Genomic DNA, 19265 nt, shown 5'->3' on the forward strand with positions numbered 1-19265 from the left:
CTTTATCCCTCAGCTTTCCTCTTAAACACTTCTCCTTCAGAGACCAAACCAAGTAAATTTAACCTACCGCACTCTCTTGATACTTTCTTTTTTCTTCCTTTTTGAAATCATGTTGTAATGGTGATATATTTATTTATGTGTTTTTTTAGTACCTATCCCTCTAAATCTGTGTGGATAGAGGACCTAATTTTAAACTATATCTTTATTGCCTAGCAAGTGCTTAGCACATAAAATTCAATCAAATATCATTTGGTGGATGCACAAAGAATTTTATAGTAACATAACCCTATAATCCACAGGTCTCTTTGGGAGTTAGGCTGAGTATGGTGAGGATAGTAGAAATCAGAATAAACACAGGTTTCTATCCAACTTCTGACCTTACTACTTCTTAATGATAGGTCTTTGTCTTCAAGTATTGTCAACTGAGGTAATCCAAGAAAAGACACTTTTTCAATTCACTTGCCTTCATAATCCTGTAACAGTTCTTTATCTGAGAAATGGGAATAAATCTTTGGTGTCTAATGTCTGGGACCATAGTAGTGAGTCTCTTGAGAGCTGTTTCTGCCCCAGTCTATAATTGCATCATTCTGTATCGAGGAGGCTGTTTTCTCCCACCGGGAAATTTGGAACTAAGTAGCCTACTACAGAGGTTAATTGCACAGAAAATGCAATTCGCGGGCCATCAACTTCGTCCTCCTCATGTTTCTGTTATTAGGCTGCTATTAATGCTTTGCTTTCAAAATGGCCTAAAAGTATAGCAGATTAAAGAAAAACAATGAGAAACCTAATACCTGAAATACCCATCATCTGGATTGTTGGCCACAGAAAAGTAGCCTTGATGGTGTCCACCTGAGAGAGTGCACTCATCCAAGTCCTCCCCACACAGCTCAACGTGAAACAAACAATCTCTCCTTTGGCAACTGCTACCCCCTGGGAGAGACAGGACACTGGCAGGCCTCCTACTGGGATTCATGAACTAGCAGAACTGGAGGGGACATCAGTGACTGTCACAACCGAGCAAGAATGTTCCTATTTGCCGAAGCAAGCTTAAGCTCTGAGGACCACAGCTTGGGTCTCCACACTCATGGTGTGGGGCCCACACGACACCAGCATGCTGGAACCCATTCTCCATAATGGTCCTTCATTTCCTGCCCTACCCAAATAGCCCCATCAGGAGTGACTGGTAGGTATATATGATTGTAACACTGTCCTCAGGATGTCAGGAGAAATCTCCAATTTAAACCCAAAGTCTCTCTCTTGTACTTTAATACTGCTTATTCCAGTTCCAAGTGGGTGAGGACACAGGATTCTTATTTAGTTACAAATCTCCCTTCATAACATACTTAATACAGGGACCAACTCCGTCCTCTGCCCTCAGGACTCTGACTTGAGGTAGGGACCAGGGTAAGAAAGGGGCATTGTTATGTCACCACACCTTTTCCGCAGGACCTGGCCAATAGCAGCCCACCTGGTCCCCACTTAGAACAGAGGGCAGCCGAGGAAATGACATCGTGTTCTTTACCTCTCTCTCCTAAGTGCATAAGTTAGATTCCAAGGCTGGGGAGAGAGGAGGAGGAGCTGAGGAAATAACAACGGGAACGACTTCCCTTTGGAGTTCTCATTTTTACAACAAGGACTTGTTAAAGTTCCAGAGTAGCAAGGACAAGGCTGATGGTGAAATCAGCCCCTGAAAGAAAGACCGTGAGTCAGACGATATCTCCCCTGTCCCTCTCCATTCTTTTCTCTCTCCCTCTCCGTCAATCTTTCACATAACACACGTTATTCTCTCAGTATGCAGGACATGGCTGCTCACTGAAAAACTCTAATCATTTTTCTCAAAATAAATAAGAGTAGGATGCCTGGGCCATTCCAAAGGAATAAAGAGATGAAATTAACCACGGTGTGGTCAACATGAACTTGTTCTTCCTGTCAAGGTCATGGGCTATGGGCAGACAGCTAAGAATCCTTCACTCTGCTTCGCAAATGGTGGCTTCTCATTGGGTTCCCTACTGCTGGCTTCTGAAAACCATTGCCAGGGCCACCAGCAGGGCTGCTAATTGAAGAGCTACACAGGCTTTTCCTTAAAAGTCAGAATAACATGGTGAAACCGGTCATGTTGCTGCTGCTCCCCCAGCATTCCTTCTGCAAAGCTTGTTCTTATTCACGTAATGGAAACTTGCAAAGTACAGCAGACAGAAGGCTGAAGGTCAAATGATAAATTCTGAGTGCTAAGACATGCTTTACTAGCTAAAGCTCTATGCTCCACTGGGCCTCCGCTTATATAAGGCAAAGCTCCAGGAGCCATGAGCAGAGATTCACAGACTCAGGAAGAACTGGAGAATTTGGGTCAGGATTGAGGGGAAAAATGTTCTCTGGCTGGGAACTAGGTACTATCTATTGAACTGCAATGTGCCAGGTATAGATAATTTGTTTCACATGACAGTATGTATATGGATGCATGTACAGGTGTGTTGATATAGATGCAAGAATGTACATGTATCATTCATATATAAATACATCCTTTAATGGCGAGAAAACCAAAGCTCAAAGGTGTTGGTCAGTTGTTTTAGTCTGTCTCCTAAACAGAAGTTGTGACGCAGACTTGAGTGCAGGTAATTTATTTGGAGGTGATCCTGGGAGCTGCAGTGAGGATGTAGGGGAAGGGCTACTAGGAAGGAGGGAAGCCAACACACAGCATGTCATGTCACTGATCTGATTCCTGGGTGGGTGGATGGGCTGTTGCACTGGACACTTTGACAGTGGGTCCCCTGCACTTCTAGGTTACACCCTGTGATACTGGTTTATGGCACTGAGTTCCTAAAACCCTCAAAATTTCCTCCAGAGTTCTCTTTTCAAATTTAAGAGCTCCTGGCATGGGGAAAATGTTGAGTTGTGTCATCTGAGGCTTGAGCTCTCCCCAAGAGAAGGGCATGTAGAAATAAACTGCAGGGCAAACTCCTGGGAAGTACAATCTCTCCTGCCATTGCTCATGGCTAGCCCTAGAAAAAGGTCCTAGAGAGCGACTGGCCTTTGGAGTGGGGCAGATCGTTCAAATGGGTCTTTGTGGCTTGCTGTCATTTCCACCTTGCCCACCTGTGATTGCAGCTGTAGTAGCAGCGGACAGTTCCAAACACACAGACAACTGTCCCCTCAAAGCAAGCCAGGTCTTTATCAGTTCAGATCTCCACAGCTCACATTCAGTTTGTATGGGAAAAAGAATCTACTGTGTAGTAGGGAAAACAAACTTCTGCTCTCGCAGTACAGAGCAGTCTTTGGTCAGATGTGTGGATGTTTTTCCTACACTGATCAATTATCCCATACCAGTTGGTGTCCTAAGTTCAGTTCAATCCTGATACTACCTACCTGAAGTTAGAGTCAGGTTCTGACCTGCTGACTATAAATTGGAAATTCCCACAACACCCTTTTGAGTCTCACAATCATTTGCTCACAGAATTCAGGAAAATGTGTACTTACGTTTTCCATCGTGTTTGGAAAGAGATTGCAGAGGATACAGATGAACAGCCAGATGGAGGGCATATAGGGTGAGAGATGTGGAAAGGGCAATGAGACCTTACAAGTCCTAGACTTCAATGCTTGTCCAGTTCCGGCATTCAGGACTTTTACTGAGGCTTGACCACAAAGGCGTAATCAATTAACTCCACTTCCAGCCTCTCCTCCCTCTCCAGAAGATGGGGCATAAGGTGGGACCGAAAGTTCTGAGCTTCCATCATGGCTGGATCTTTCTGATGATGAGAGCACATCCAGAAATTAAGAGCCACCCTGTTCAAACAAACCACACTCCTATCACCAGGAGAGTCCCAGGCATTAGGAGCTGTGTTTAAGGAACCAGGGCCAACAAGCAATGCACCTAGCACTTTTGCTTTGGATAGCAGGGTTTTAGGTGCTCTGTATCAGTCACTGGGGTTGAAGATACATATATTTCTTATTACAAATCATAACATGAGCTCTTTTGAGGTAGAGTATGTATACTGGTAATTATATATAGTATATATAATATATATAAGTATACATAGTATATGTATATATAGTATATAGCATATATATATGTATTGTATATATAGTATGTAATATATGTATAGTATATATTATATATGCATTCATTACAAATCATAACATGAGCTCTTTGGAAATAGAATATGTACACTAGTAATGAGCTAGCTATCAATAAAATGTTCCATAAGATCAGGGTCAGTGGCAGAAAGTTGTAATGGAAACATCTATACAGGTGGTGAATTAGACTTAGGTGTTAAAAGAAATTCTAGAATCCCCATAGGCTAAGTGGTGTCCACCCACATTGGTGATAGCAATCTACTTATCTTTATCCACCAATTCAAATGCTCATCTCTTTTAAAAGCACTTTTGCAGACACACCCAGAAAGGATGTTTTACCAGCTAACTGGGCATCTCTTAATCCAGTCCAAATGATGCAAGCATTATGGTGACTACAAACAGAGACTAGCTGTGAAAGTCACAGTTCTCAGGCTGACCTTGAAGGCTGGCTACAGGCTGTGTTGGGTAAGCCCTCCCTGCTTCATGCAGTCCTGGTCCTCCAGCACCAGCCTGGGCCATTCTCATGAAGGCTAGCAGGGCTCCTAAAGGCAGTGGACAGTTGCAGGGTTCCCAGAGGCTGGAGTTTAGAATGGCACAGCATCACTTCCATCAATTCTATTGGTTAAAGCAAATCCCAAGGCTAGCCTGGACTTTTTCCCATTGATCTTTTCATAGGAAAAGCTATAAATCTTTAATTTTAGAATTAAGACATGCATGATTTTCTTACACAATTCCCCTTTTTTATATAAATGAGAAAATAAGATGCAGGGTAAATGAGTATGTTGTTTCGGGTTGCACAGCTTGTTAGAGGATATGCCCCATTCCCTGGGATGGGTCGATCCAAGCAGGTAAGATGGCAGAGGAATAAAACCTAGGAGCGCCCATGGAGGCAGAAAACTGAGTCATTTGTGCTGGGATAATGGAGATGTCTTTCATCTGCTTGCTCAGGGTAAGCCGTGAAAAACAGCCCAGCCCAAACTGCAAATCACATACCAGCAATATTCCCTGAGTGAGTTGATTCTTTATTGAGAATCAAATGATTTATAGCACAAAGCCCATCATTATAGGCATCTTTTAAAGAAATCTTTAAGACAAATGGTACAGGTATTGAATTACTCTGTTATGAACCAATTTGTGTTTTTCAAAACAGGAAAAGGTCACAAGGGACAGAAATTTTCAGTAATGTTGTCCTTTTTAGTTAATACACTGAGAAGAATGTGGCAGTTCATTACATGCACCTCCTTTTTGTTCTTTTGTATACATTTTGATGAGCTTCCTAAATTCCCTCAGTAAATAGCAGATATTATGGGCTCCTTTATTAAAACTTGGGAGCAACTAAGCATAAAATGAAATATGACTACTTTCCAACAAGCCCGCCATTGCCATTAAGAGGAATGTTCCAGCAGCACAGGCTGTACTTGGAGGTTTTGCTGATGCTTTGGTACTTCACAATTCTGATTTGGGATAAGAAAAAAATTCTCCCCATTAGACAGAGTACATAATTCATAACAAGAAACAACCGGTACCCTTTAGATTTTATTCTGCAGAGTCTATACCCTTAGACACTTCTGAATTTAACCTTGGGATTACAAAGTTATCTGCAAGTGGTTTACAAAACCTGTTTTGCCTGTTTTTAATTTTAAAAGTTTACCTACCATCCAAATTCTCATAGTTAAAAATTTGAATACCATAAAGAAGTAAGAATGAATATCATATAACCTTCACTCATATCTTTCTACCCTTGTACACTTCCAACCATTTACTTCCCCAGAGTTAAATACTGCAGTTTGGTCTGTAACTTTCTAGATAGCTTTCTACGCCTGCACGTTTATAACACAAATCTATAGAGGCTTTTATATTTTGAATAAATGGCACACTTCTCTAGATTTTGTACCTAGATCACCTTTTACACTTATCCGTGTTTTAAAGATTTTTCCATTTTGTCTCATAGATGCCCATTATAGTTTTCACTTCTATACAATATTTCTTAGGAAGGAAGTATGTTCATTTTTTACCTTCTTTTGATGATTTTTAGGTTATTTCTGATTTTTTTATTATTACAAGTAATGCTACAGCAAATATTGTGATGTGTGCGTGTGTGCGTGTGTGGTTGTGCCAGTGCTAGAGTGTTTCTGTAGTATAATTCCTTGAAATGGAATTTCTGGATATAAAGGGAATAGGTATGCAATAGATTTTTGTTTGAGTGTGTCCCCTAGCATCTCCTTAGATATGCTTTGTGTTTAGTGCTGATGAGACAGCTTTGGAAAGCCTTAGGGTCAGACAGGGTTTGTATCCAGCCTCTACCACTTTGTAGGTGATGACTTGGGAAGTTAATGTCTTTGTACCTTCATTTCCCCCCTGCAAACATAGGACTCATGGATATCTCTAAATGATTTGAGTTTTAAATCATAGTGCATTGAGATGAAAATGTCTAGGCCAGGAATGGTGAACCTTTTAGGGATTTCAATGATACAAAGAATCTGCTGCAGTACCTGGGCCATAAGACCTGCCATCACTGACCTAGGCTGTGATGGGTATTCACCTTTTGCCAAAAGTAATAACCTATGTTTTGAACTTCACAAAATCTCTTGTTTGCAGTACAGATTCTAGGGCATCATTCCAAAGATACAATTAGCAAGAAATGAACTATGGCTCTGAAAGTCATACTTTTTAGAAAGTCTACCCAGAGATTTGAGTATCATTAATCTTTGGTCCACCTTTAAGAATCACCTCTTTACTAGATAAATCCTAGCTCTACCGATGACCACTTCCTGCTAAGCAGATCCCATTTAAGGTAGACAAAATAGACAACTTCCTATGCTTATTCCTGCCTCTATCCTTTCCAACATGAGAATTTGAGTGAGTGAGTCAGGCTTAGAGATGGATGTATCTGTGGCCATAATCTCTTAACCAGTCCTTGGAACTCCAGGGGCTGCAATATTTCTTTATTTTGAAATAGAGACAATTGCACATAATAAGTTCATTACAATGGTTATTGTTCTTGAAGAGTAATAATCCTTTGTTCACCTGTAAGAAATACCATATTTAATAAAATCTAAGATACTAAGAAAGGAAAATGTGATCATTCATAATTATAAAACATCTTTAAACTAGCATTCTAATTTCAAAGATGTTAAAATATAAGAAAATATCATTCTTCAAATTGATGAAATTGAGATTTGTATGAGATTTGAGAGGCAAGGGGAGAAACACCAAATAACAAAACATGATCATAAGCCATCTCTGGAGGAGAGGTTCTTATTTCCTGGAGGTCACTTGGTTTGCTGAGCACTTAGATGGATCTGGGGGACATAAGTAAGGGGAGTTAGGCAGAATTGTGTTTAGTGGACAATGCAGGAGTGTGAAATTCTGGGAGCAATACCAGGAGGAAGAGAAGAAAGGATTCAGGTACATCCAAAGGAAGAGCAAGAGCCCTTAAACACACATGCTTTTGTACACACACACACACACACACACACACACACATATTTACACATACACAGTGCCTTTGTGTTATTCCTCAGATGTAGGAAGTATGAAATTCTTTCTCCCCCTTACTGAATATTCCAATAAGGTTAGCATTCTTTGTGTGAGTGAATTCTTTTGGGAGACAGGTTTCACTTCCCCTCTGGTGCTAAGCAAAGACAGAGAAATCTCAAGCTGGGGGAACTGAAGGATAAGGAAATAGCTACCACCTGGTTCTCAGTGCCAGGAAGGAAATGGCATCTGACGAACTAAGCATCTTGCCTGATAGGATGTCATGTGTCTGAGCCCCAGCGAGGGTTCAGATCTTCTTGAGTTCTCTCTGCTTCCCGGTCTGGGGCTCCTTCCAAAATCAGGGAATTAACCCCACCAGAGGCAACAACCATTGTTCTGCTCATTAAAATCAGCCGTGGAGTAAAAATTTCTAGATTCCAGATAACATAGGACATTCAGTGGATTATTCTGCTGTCTGTTTCTCTATATAAACAGCACTGCCGCAGCAGCTATAGCCCTCTGTAAGATTTCTCCCCTTCCCTCTTGTGTGTCTATGTATCTATGGTACCCATGACCAAAAAGACATGCATGGTCAAGGAAACAGTGCTGCTCAAAGTTGAATATCTATTACAAAAGGGAGATGTGTTGAACTCTGTTCTGACTTCTCAGAGGATATATGACTGGACATCTCTGCAAGTGGACAAATCGCTGTAATTTAGACATGCTGCAGTTCCTGGTCTTCTAGGTGCCCCCAATTTAAGGCTCAAATCATCTTAATAGAGAGAAGCAGATCCATAGGTACTAATATTGAGCATGGTTCTCAGCAATCATCCCAAAGGAGCCAAGCTATCAAGAAATCTTTTTCTGCTTTGCAAATCAAATGGAATGCTTAATGGTTCACAGGAGGAAAATACAAAACCTGTAAACAGCTCTTTCACATTTAACAAGCTGAGGACTTAGCTGAATGTTTTCTGCAACTTGACAATCAGAAGTGACATCCACACCAGTGGGTGTCATTCTTCTTAGCAGAGCCATTCTTTCTCTGCTAATAAATGCAGGTGTCACAGAGAATCCACTTCTTGTTTAATTTTCTGCAGCATAATGCAGAGCTAAACCTCCCATACCCCAGCAGGCTTCTATCATGCTCCCACAAGATGGGGAGACCTACAAAAGAGGCATACCTCTGCTGAGTCCATTTTGATGCCAGGAAGACAAAGAAAGGAAAAAGTGAGATCACTGATGAACTTTCACTCATACTAGATCCATTCCTGTTTGAGGGTTTTTTAGTTATTGTTCAACTTTATTGAGGTGTAATGCACATTCAAAAGACTGGGTACATTTTAAGTGTCTGGGTCCCTAAGTTTGAAAAATGCTCACAGCCATGTAACCAAAGCAATCAAAATATAGAACATAATCACCCCAGAGAGTCTTCTTCTGCCTTTTTGCAGTTAACTGCTCCTCAGCCCACAGCCCTAGAATAACCTAATCTGCTTCTGTCACTGTAAACTACAGTTCCCTTTGTTATAGTTTTAAGTAAATGAAATCATGTCACCTACAATCTTTCATGTCTGTCTTTTTCACTCGGTATAATATCTATGAAGTTCTTTGGTACTGCAGAGTACATCAGTGGTTTGTTCCTTTTATTGCATGGATATATCACAATTTGTTTAGCCATCCACTGGGTGAGGGACTTTTGGATTATTTCAAGTTTGGGCTATTCTAAAGCCACCATGAGTATTTATTGTGGGGAAGTATGTTTTCATTTCTCTTGGGTAATTAATTATCTGAGAATAGAATTGCTGGGTCATAATGTAAGTGCATGTTTAACTTTACAAAAAATTTCCTATTTTCCAACGTGGTTGCATTCCTTTGTTGTTCTGCATTCTCATCCACCCGTGGGGTTGTCATTATGGTTAGCATAGTCTAGTGAAAGTGAAGAGGTATCTCACTTAGTTTTAATTTATTTCTCTAAAGAAATATTAGGCATCTTTTCATGTGCTTTGGGGTCACTCCAATGTAGTGTTTTGCTCAAGTGTTTGCTCACGTTTCACAGATTTTTATTAAGTTTTCTCCTTATTAAGTATATGTATGTGTGTATATGTATCACTTAGGTTCTGGATCCAACTTAACTTGTTTTATATACATTATGTCCAAGTTTGACTCATCTTTTAAAATTTGTAATGATGTTTGTTGCTGTTTTAGTAAGTGCAGACATTTTTAATTGTGATAAAATCCAGTTGTCAAATTTTGAAACAATTATTTTGTATAAAAGCAAAACATCTTAAAAACATTTGTCTACATCCAAGTCATGAACCCTTCCTTCTAGGTTGTCATACAGAAGTTTTATAGTTTTGGCCATCATGGTTAAGTGACCCATAGGGAATGAATTTTTGGTGTAATGTAAAATAAGGATAAAATCTATCTTTTCTAACTATCTAGAATCATCAGTGCAATTTCTGGAAAGATTATACCTTTCCCATTGAATTTCCCTGGCATCTTTGTCAAAAATCAATTGACCATATGTGCAGGTTTTTCTTTTGACTATTCTGTTTTGCTGATATGTGCATCTATCTGTAGCTTTATAGGAAGTCTTCTAGTCACATAGCATGAGTCCTCTAGCTTTGTTTATTTAAAGAACAAAATCCAAAATTGAAGTTAATTAAATAATTTATAACAACATCAAAAACATGAAGTACTTAATTATAAATGTTATAAAATATGTGCAAGATATGAACAATAAAAACTATAACACATTTCTGAAAGACCTATAAGCCCTAAAATGCAGAGCCATATGGTGCTAATGGGTTGGGAATCAGTATATTTTTAAGATATCCATTCTCTCTAATGTTGATGAACACATTTATCATAAATAGATGTTGAATTTTATCAACTTCTTTTTCTGCATCTATTAAAGTAATCTCATAGTTTTCCTCTTGTATTCTACTAGCATAGTAAATTACATATTGCTGGTAGAATTGATTGTGAACTATTTATGTTCCAGAATGGTTATGGTGCATTATCTTTTAAAAATAATACTGTATTGAATAAAAACCTCATAAAGATGATATACTTGTAGAAGAACTAGTAACCATGTGAGAAAATATTAAACATTATTAGTTTCCAGGTAAATGGAAACTTAAACTGCAATGTGATACCATTTCAGACTCGGAATAACTAAGAACAAAAAGAGTAAAAATACCAAGCTTTGGCAAAGATATAGAGCAGTGATGGCAAACTTATAGCATGCATGTTATTGTGTTTTACTTTTAAGACAAAAGGTGTTAATGTATGAGGCTTTATTTTTCTGTAAACTAAACCCTCAATATTCAGGTTTAATTGCAGTGTCGGCACTTTATAATAAAAAAATGGGTTTTGGGTTGCAGTTTGAGCGCTTGTCTTTAAAAGGTTTGCCATCGTTGACACAGAGCAATAGGGCATGTAAAATTGCTGCCAACTTTAGAAAGTATTTTAGTAGTTCCTCATGATGTTAAACACATTTTCTATAAGACCCAGACATTCCACTCCTAGATTCAATATTCAAAATATTTGCCACAGAAAATGTTGAACACAAATATACACAGCACTTTTTCACCTAGTAGCTCAAAGTGATAAATAACCCAAATGTCCACCAACAAGATTATCCGTCCTCTCCATCTGCCTTTGTCTAAATAAATTCAAGTTTTGCACAAATGTAATGAATTTTCAGCTCGTAATTTGCTGCTCCGGTGCATGCGGTGCAGAGAGACTTGAGAAGCTCCCTTGGGAGCCCCAAGCTTTTTAAAAGTAGAAGTGCTCACTTCAGCAGCACAGATCCTAAAATCAGAACGATACAGAGACAATTAGCACGGCCCCTCCACAAGGATGACAAGCAAAAAGAAGCTGAAAGTGGAGAATGGGAGTGTGGGAGAGATGGAATTCCCAGGGGAGAAAACTTCACACATAATGACATGGAGGTGGACGAGGTAAGTGAGGTAGGAAGAACCTTGCGAATTTTTACCTTACTCCTGGAATATGTAAAGGGAAGGCGACCCGTCCACTACTCTAGCTCCATCCAGCTCCAAATCTAAGCCCACATCCAGGTCACGTCCTTCTCTGCCAACCTGTGCCGTAGAAGCCCCGGGCTACTGCTACTCTGGGACCCTCACGTCCAACACAAGAGGACCTGGAGTCTTCTTCCTGCTGCCCTGTCAGGTCTCAAGCTTGGGGCTTCCGGGGGAGCTTCGCAGGTCTCTCCATACCGCGTGCACCGGAGACAGCAAATTACAAGCTGAAAATTCATTACATTTGTGCAAAGCTTGAATTTATTTAGACAAAGGTAGATGGAGAGGATGGATAATCCTGTTACATTTCGGCACACTACACTTTACTGAGAAGAAAGGAAACACAACACATGACGCATTCCTTTCTTTCTATCTGCTTCCCTTTGCCTAAAATCAGGTTCATTATTAATATAATGAATTCATCTTGCCTCTTTCTCGATTCCATTAGCCTGTACTCGTAATTAAGTTTTGTTCACGTTGTCCTTTTCAACAGCTCAGAAACTCTTTTTTTTGATGTAGCTATTTTCTCCAGACCTCAAATCATTTGCACAGATGAACTGCTGCTACTAAGCATATGAAATGTCTTAATCAAATTATAATTTTTTCTCAGATGCTAAGAAATTATCTAGGCGTTCTGTTCCCTCAGAAAGGCTCTTACTTAGAGAACAGAATCTACAGAACCTTGGGACCAACTCTTGACCAGGAATTTTTGGACAAAGAAGGCAGAAGTCATCTTCATCTGATTCCAAGGGCTTTGACCTTGGTCAGCTCACAATCAGCCAGATCAGTAGCTTTCTCCCCACCCTCTTCCAACCAGATGTTTTCTTTCCCCAGATGTGTACATCAAGTCTCTCCAGTGATGTTCAAGCCACAGAGACAGTAAAGAGAGAGGAAAAGATGGTAAAAAAAAATAGTGTCCACTAGAATTCAGTGACTTGAAAAATAAACCCCAGCCCTTCCTACACTCACATTCACGTTCAAAGGGGTTGGGACTTCTCTTCCCCACCCAGGCAGTTGGGAAACCAATTCATTTAGGACATAGTGCCACCAACTGTCCCGGCTTGGATATCTGTGCTTGGTTGTTGCAGTAACTTCTCTGGGCCTTGAGCCACCATTCCTTTAGCATTCCTGCAGACAAATCCCGGTCCTGCCCTCCCTGACAAAGGCAAACTTGATCAAGTTAATCTGTGCCTCAGTTTCCTCACCTATAAAACCGAGCTAAGGATTCCAACTCACTTTATAAAGTTATTGTGAAGCTTGGATTTTGAGTATGACAGTCACTCAGTGCAGTGCTTAGCCGAGAGTTCAGTGACTGTTAGTATTAATGATGTCCCCCAAGACTCCAAGACTGTTCAGGGAAATCTTCAGGTCTCCAGAATTTAACCCACAGATCTAGGAAAGCAACCTAAACTTCATGCCAACCATCAAAGAGATCAACCCAACCGTTCTCTCTTGGGTCAGCTCCACAGTCATTCAGCAGAGGGACTTTCCTGATGCGGCTGTGGAGGGTACTTGAGAGTCGCTGATTCTTCTCCTGGAAGTCAGAGCCTGAAGGAAGCTGCTCTCCACTGCCTTATTTCAACCCTTCTGGAGTTCTGCATGTTTTAGTTAAAGGTTTGTTCCTGGACATTTCATTCCTTGGGCTAACAACACTGGGAGAGCTTAATGCTAGCTTTAAGCTAGGTCAGGGAAGTCGGCTATAGATTGGTATTTGGAACATCGGCAAGTAAGACCCTTCCACCCCTGCTCTCCACTCCTAAGACCTGGATCACAGAGAAGCCAGCACAGCCTCTGGTCCTTCACTCTAACTGACTCTGGGTCTCATCTTTGCTGACCTCTGGAGACAAGGCCTGGCAGCTCCGGCACTGAAGCCCTGATTAATGATCTTTTCCAGAGTGCTACAGTTGCCACCTGTCTGTACCCTGAGCAAGACACCTCTGACCAGGTGCTGCTCTTCCAAAAGGAGGGGCAGAGCAAGCTGCGCAGCAGATGCAAGGCTGTGCGATCCCACACCATCAGTGAATGGCAGAGTCTCTCCCACCTTTATTACACCCTGTGAAACCTCCCGGAATGAATTCACATAAACCACTGCTTGCAAACTGGCTGGCGAGTTTTTATGACTGTTCCTGGGCTCTAAGGAGAGAGCACATTTTCTCAAACTTAAATCTTCTAAATTGGAGTTGCCACCTTGAAAGGGTAAGCTGACCCAATGTCCTTGCCGGTCAAAGAAACTTCTAAATGCAGAAGAAAAATTAACACCTTCCTTTTCAGACACTGGATGAGAGAGGCCACAAGTAGATCAGATTATTGGCTCAAATCAAATTGTTGGAGTCTTTTGAGTTTATTTTTACAGATGGAAACCTGGTACAATGGCAGTGCTTTCCCCCTCCGCCCTCTGCCGCGGCCCTCTCCGCATCGGGTGTGTGCCTCGGAGCCTCAGAATCCTCCGAGCTGCTCCTGTATGCCCACCCCAGCAGACACAGCAGGCCCCGCTGGTCCAGAAAAGTCACACACCACCGGAAACATCACTCCAGAGTGGCTAGGAAGCCATGACAGAGACAGGACAGTGTCACCTGCAGCTTCCACCAGGACCTGCCACCAACCAGGACAGTGCCACTGCTCAGATGGGAGCGTGCCTAGGTGCTGTGGGAGGTAGGGAAAAGAATAAAAGAGCACCTCTGTTATGGTTTAGGTTTAGCACTCTCACGTGCTCAGGGTTGGGGCTCTTGGGAGGTGATTGGTCATGAGGCGCTATGCTTATCTGTGGATTCATCCACTGATAGTTCAGCCGCTGAATGTGCTTTTAGAAGGTGGGGCCTGGTTAGAGGTGGGACACTGGGGCGTGGCCTGGAAGGGCGGATCTCTCTCCCAGCTCTGCCCCCTCTCTGCTTCCTGGCAACCATGATGTGAGCAGCTCTCTTCCGCCAGACCTTTCCACCATACCTGTCCTGCCTTGGAACCACCTAAGTATGGGCTGAATCCTCTAAAGCCCATGAGCCTTCCTCCTGTAAGTTGTGGGTGTCAGATGTTTTTCCCAGGGATGCGAAGGTGATGACTACAACTTCTGGCCTGAAAGAACGTGCTGTCTGTTGAGGACCCGAGACACCATCCAGGGAAATGAGCTTCAGACACTAAAGGCAAAATCACAGAGATCTAGGGCTTTGGAGCCAGACTTGGGTTGGAATCCAGTGTCTGCACAATAATTGTGAGACCTTGAGAAGGCACAGGTCTTCCCCATCTGTAATGCCTGATCAGAGTTATAAGGACTCAAATTCAGAACATGCAAAATACACACCTGATTTGAAAGTCTCACTGAAGAATTTAACTATCTCACAGCACCCCTCTACACACACATACACAGCTTCCTTCTCCAGAAGGAGCAAGGCCCAATCAGCCTCCTGGGACCTGCACAACCTCCCATAGATGTCTCTGCAGCCTCAGTTTCCCCTGCTCTCTCCCTTGTCCATTCAGCACCTATCACACTGGCTTTCTTATTGCTCTAATATGAAGAACTTCCTCCCCTCCTGCTGTTCGTCCACCTGGAATGCTCTGTGGCCCCACAGCGCTCCTGTCCCCCCACCATTCCTTGGATTGTGCCAGTTATTTTATTCAGTGCTGCCTCTTCCATTTTATCTAACCACTTTATCCAAAATAAAAATGTAGCATTCTTGTCACTCTGTCCCCTTACCTGGTTTTATCTTTTTTATAGAACACTGCTAGCTGAAATGGTACCATTTATTTCTTTTCTACTGTTCACTACAGTATTCCCAGAGCCAAGAGGAATTTCTGACAAATAGCTTGCACCCAGTGAGTGTTCGTCAGGGAATGAACGGTACACAAGTACTCATCAGATGAGAATCACCTCTCTGACTACGGGTAGTGCCCAGGGTCTCCGGCACTGTTTCCAGCCACAGCAGGGTGAGTGGCTCTCTGACAGCCACAGCTGTCCTTCACCACCTGTCTCCCACCTCAAGCACTCACATGTGTGTTTTGTTTTGTTTTGTTTGTTTATCTCCTGTCCCAACATTTTCCACTGGATCTGAACCTAAGCACTGCCCCTGAGCATGAGATTAATGTCCCCAGGAACCAGTGGAGGCAGAGCTGCCACCACACAGACCATTGGCCCATGAGGCAGATGACGTGGAAGGTGTTCTGCAGGATTCCAAGATGTCCTGGTGCAATGCAGGCTCCAGGCTGCACGACACAGTGAGCTCAATCCCACATCCTTACTGTAGCTTTTCTTTATCCTCTGTCATGTTCCCCAGTCTCCCACATCTATTCCTAGGGATCATCTCCCAAATAAAGCACCATGCCCCAGCTCCAGGTCTCTGCCCCAGGCTCTACTTTCAGGGAAACATTAAATAGTGAGCCTAAAGGTAGCCCAAAGAGGGAGGAGCTGTCCAAAGCATGACCAGGTTGTGATAGACAGGCAAAGAAAGTGCTGGATGAAGTGAGCTCTCAGATTTTTTTCAAAGCAGAAAACTGTGGATTTGCAACTCAAAAGAGCTCTTCTGGGCAGTGAAGCTTTCAACGCTCACAAGGTAGAGAAGTAGAGTCCATGTGGACACACTTTCCCCCTGGAAGCTGGTGACCATGCCCTCAGCCTTCCTGCCTTTCCTCCCTCAGCCCTTCTTCAGAGACACGAGATTTGTAAAAATGCTTTTGGCTTCCTAATGAAAATTTAGCCTTTCAAGTCTTATGAACTCTAATGGGGAAAAATACCTCAGTTTATTTTTTCTGGAGGTAAGAGCAATGATATTAAATGATCCAATTTACCCATTTCTAATAACACTCTCTTGGCTAATGAAGATGCATCAGCAACACAATGTATGGTTCACACACAGGCGTCACTACCCTGTGAGCAGTGTGCAGATGCACCTGGCAATAAAGAAAAAGTGCTGCATGCAAATTAAATTTCTGTGAATCAAATATTGCCGTCCTCTGAATTCACATGACTGTTCAAGGATCATAGTTCCTATCTGGCGGGGCCTCAGCAGCTCCCAAGCCCCCGGCAGGTGGCCAGTGGCTTGTGACCTGGGAGAGCTCTTTGGTGAGGGAGTCCCACAGAGGGGTTTTGAGCCAGCAAGACTTTGTAGTAGTATGTAAATAATTGCTAAACTGAATAATAATCACAAATGTGCTACATGCTCTGCTGGTAGCATCTCATCACAACAGTGATACCATTTTGAGATAAGCGATAGTAGTATTTTCATTTTAACAATTACAACATGCTAAGTACTACACAGTTTGGAATATAATTACCACCTTTAACCAACATTCTTTGGGAGCCTTTCTATGTCATCTACTTCACCTTGTTTGATCCTTACCATAACCTTATTCTCACCTCCACTCTACAGGTAAAGAGAGGTGTCGAGAGATTGGGGCATACATCCTGTAGCCAGAGTGGGATTTAAACCCAGCCAGATAGGTCCCAGAACCATCTTCTCGGCCATAGTTCCATATCTTTCCAAAAAAGAGGAATTAAAATTTGAACCTGAGTCCTACAATTCCAAAACTCGCTTTTGCAACCGCATCACACAAGATTCACAAATTCTGCAGATTTATATCTGTTTATTCTGATATGCACACTGATGGATATGTTTGTAGATGTCCAGGGCATGTTAAAATGGTAACTTCAATATTCCCATTGAAGTCTTCCATCTGCTCTGGGGCCCATCAGAATGGAGAACCATGACGCGTGTTCTGTGTGTTCCATTTGTTCCACTCACCCTGGAGGTACACTGGACAGAAAAAAAATAATGGTGTGGGTGGAATTCTGGGAAAACAGCCCAGTCTGTATGAGCAGGAGATGTAAAGGAAATCTTGGCCCAGTAATGACCCTCCCTTCCCAGACAGAATCCACATCCCAAGAGCAAGGCAAGAGCAATGAGGTGGTTTCTCAAACTCAGGGCCTGTGTCCTTGTCTTGCCTCAGACAAATCTTGTCTCATGATCCGTCAGCAGCTGTGGCGGCTCTAGTGTTGTTGGCAACTCTGCGTGTCCCCTCCCAAGCAGCGTCTGTGTTACAAACGCCAAGTAAGCTGCATCGCAAATGCTGTTATGTGAGGTGAGCAAATTAAGGATGAAAAATTCATCTCTGAATATATTTATTTGAAATGATACATGAAGTCTGGTGTTTAAAGGAAACAATTCCCTAAAAAGAAAGCTGCCCATCAGAATGCGAGCTGTCAGGAGGGTAACTGGAAAGCAGCAGAGGAGAGGGTTTTCTGCATATTAAATGCACAATCAAAGAGCCATCTGCCCCAGATGATAATCATGGCAATTGACAGACAATTCCATTAAGTATAATCTTCAAATCGAGACTTTCAGAGACAGCATGCAAGAAGAGGGTATGTTAAAGATTTATTATGCTTATGAACTATTTCTGTACAATTATTCAAAACAGACTGAGAGTAAATTATTTTATAAAATGTACTTGAAAGGAGTGTGTACACTCAGGCTTTTAAAGTGTATGCATTTATTAAAGAGCTCCCGACATCCTGCCATTGGCATTCAGTTTGTGTTTTAAAATGTCAGTGGAGGATTTCTTTGTTTAGGGATATTTTAAGCATTTCTTTTTTAAAAAAATGGAAAACAAAATATGACTGTTAATTCAGTAACATTCTACCTAGAGGCAGCCTGAATTTGGGGAAGTGTCTGTTCAGAGTGTAAATGGGGTTCTATCAAGCAGAGGAGGCAGTTGGTGTATTTTAAATATGGATGGGAGTCAGTAAGTCGGGCACTCACACTTTATAAATTATTGATAATGTCCCTAATCTCAGGCTTTCAGGAACTTTTAGCCATATGCTGTGCTATAATTCAAGCTAAACTTCAGTCTCTTTCATATCTATCCTCATAGAGATCTTTCTTATCCCTTTGTTTCCTCTGAGCCTGACGCATCCCATTACAGCCTTCACACCCTCACTTTGATCTTATAGGACTTCAGAGTAATGCAGCCTATTTTTCTTTCTTCAGAAGAGCCAGTCCTAAAGCCTTTGGGCTTGATGTTCACAATCATCCTCTTGAATCCGGCCCTGGTGCATACACCTTCCCTTGTAAAGGGAAGACCAAGGCCAAGGGGAGAGGAGAAGGGCTGCATACTGTTTCCACTCTTAGAGGCAAAAAATATCCAGGAGTCTTGCCCTTCCTCCCGTCCCCAGCTCCTATGCTATCCAAAAAGGAGGAACAGTTCTTAGGAGTCTAACTTTGATAAACATTTTGGAAGCTTACAATTGACTGTAAACTAAGAGAGAATGAAGAGGAAGAGGAAATCAGGGGTTGTTGTATCCCCAGAGACAGACACGCAGAATGAGCTGGATTATGAATTCTTTGTTTAATATTTAACCAAACAAAGCTTTCCCCTTGCAAAAACTGCTCCCCAAAACTTGCTAAATCTGGCCCTAATGGAGTGGGTAGTCTCTTCCCTACTGCAACATCTGATTTTTATTGTTCTCTTTGTACTCCTAGAAACTGTCATATACTCCAAATTCTCATCTATTCCAGTGCACCAAAGCTCCACACGCCCTTCACTCTGCCCTGCAGTTAAATGCATCCCCAGTCATTGAAATAGCTCGGAGCATTTCCCATGGAGCTAGTAGGTCTCCCTCTGTTTTCTCCTCTGTTGTCTCTTGGTGACTTCAGGTGCAGAGAAAGAACAAGAGCTTGTGACTGGATCAGC

General features: G+C 42.0%; 1 long non-coding RNA gene across 2 annotated transcripts; it reads left to right on the forward strand.

Moving 5' to 3' along the window:
- The first annotated feature begins 1503 nt into the window (after positions 1-1503).
- On the forward strand, positions 1504-13691 carry LOC102009377. Of its 2 annotated transcripts, XR_263601.2 has the most exons (4): positions 1504-1701; positions 12423-12488; positions 13050-13202; positions 13483-13691. It is a non-coding gene; the product is annotated as an uncharacterized LOC102009377 (long non-coding RNA). The 2 variants fall into 2 exon arrangements; XR_001230720.1 differs by having other exon boundaries at positions 12423-13202.
- The last annotated feature ends 5574 nt before the right edge of the window (positions 13692-19265 follow it).

Source organism: Chinchilla lanigera, unplaced genomic scaffold (genome assembly GCF_000276665.1).
Source record: "Chinchilla lanigera isolate Chin_1 unplaced genomic scaffold, ChiLan1.0 scaffold00073, whole genome shotgun sequence".
Lineage (NCBI taxonomy): Eukaryota > Metazoa > Chordata > Mammalia > Rodentia > Chinchillidae > Chinchilla > Chinchilla lanigera.